This window comes from Chiloscyllium plagiosum, chromosome 40 (genome assembly GCF_004010195.1).
Source record: "Chiloscyllium plagiosum isolate BGI_BamShark_2017 chromosome 40, ASM401019v2, whole genome shotgun sequence".
Classification (NCBI taxonomy): domain Eukaryota; kingdom Metazoa; phylum Chordata; class Chondrichthyes; order Orectolobiformes; family Hemiscylliidae; genus Chiloscyllium; species Chiloscyllium plagiosum.
Window position 1 is genome coordinate 3,644,345 of NC_057749.1, and position 1,419 is coordinate 3,645,763.

The window sequence follows — 1,419 nt, forward strand, 5'->3', positions numbered from 1 at the left end:
TGTGTGGAGTACACCTGTTCTCCCTGAGTCTGTGTGAGTTTTCTCTGGGTGCTCTGGTTTCCTCCCATAGCCCAAAGATGTGCAGGTTTGGTGGTTTGTCCATGATAAATTGCCCCAGCAATGTACAGATTAGGTTGATTGGCCATTCTAAAGGTGGGATAATGGAGATAGGGTTGGGGTCTGCGTATTAGTGAGATGCCCTTTGGATGGTCCGTGCAGACCCGATGGGCCAACTGGCCTTTTTCTACAGTGTGTAGGGATTCTGTGATTCAGCTGATCTGGAAGTGGGTGAATAGGACTCTCAATGATAGGCATCAAGGCAGGATTTTCTGCTCCGATGCCTGAGTTTAATGATCAAGTTGGTGCCATGAGGTCAGGCTAGGAAGGTTATGATATTTTACAGGAGTTTGAAGGAGTTTCCTTTGGCTTATGGATGAGGAATCTGTATATGGACTGTCTCCGGATGTTCTGCTATTCGCTGTGCCTATTTGGTTAATGTACCCACTGGGAGCAATGGGGATGTCCATCTTGCTTGCTTCTGAGTTATTCAGTGTTGGACTGTGTTTCATGTTTTCAGTGTCTGTCTGAGTTAGGTACCATCAGGAATGGCAACTATAGTGCTGCTATGAGCCAGAGGAAGAAAGAAAATCTTGCCTTTATATGGCACCTTCACAACCTGAGGTGATTCCAAAGCCAGTTGAGAACTTTGGAAGTGGGGTTGTTGTTAGAATGTAAGAAATGCAGTCAGGGAGGCGATGGCCCAGTTGGTATTATTTTGGAATGTTAACCGAGAGATCCAGGTATTGTTCCTGGGGATGGATTCGGGTGCTGGAAGAGCACAGCAGTTCAGGCAGCATCCAAGGAGCAGCGAAATCGACGTTTCGAGCAAAAGCCCTTCATCTGGAATAAAGGCAGAGAGCCTGAAGTGTGGAGAGATAAGTCATAGAGTAGAGGTGAGTGGGGGAGGGGATGAAGGTGATAGGTCAGGGAGGAGAGGGTGGAGTGGATAGGTGGAAAAGGAGATAGTCAGGTAGGACAAGTCTGGACAAGTCATGGGGACAGTGCTGAGCTGGAAGTTTGGAACTATGGTCAGGTGGGGGAAGGGGAAATGAGGAAACTGTTGAAGTCCACATTGATGCCCTGGGGTTTTTTAGATTAGATTAGATTACTTTAGATTAGATTAGATTACTTTACAGTTTGGAAACAGGCCCTTCGGCCCAACAAGTCCACACTGACCCGCCGAAGCGTAACCCACCCATACCCCTACATTTACCCCTTACCTAACACTACGGGCAATTTAGCATGGCCAATTCACCTGACCTGCACTTCTTTGGACTGTGGGAGGAAACCGGAGCACCCGGAGGAAACCCACGCAGACACGAGGAGAACGTGCAAACTCCACACAGTCAGTCGCCTGAG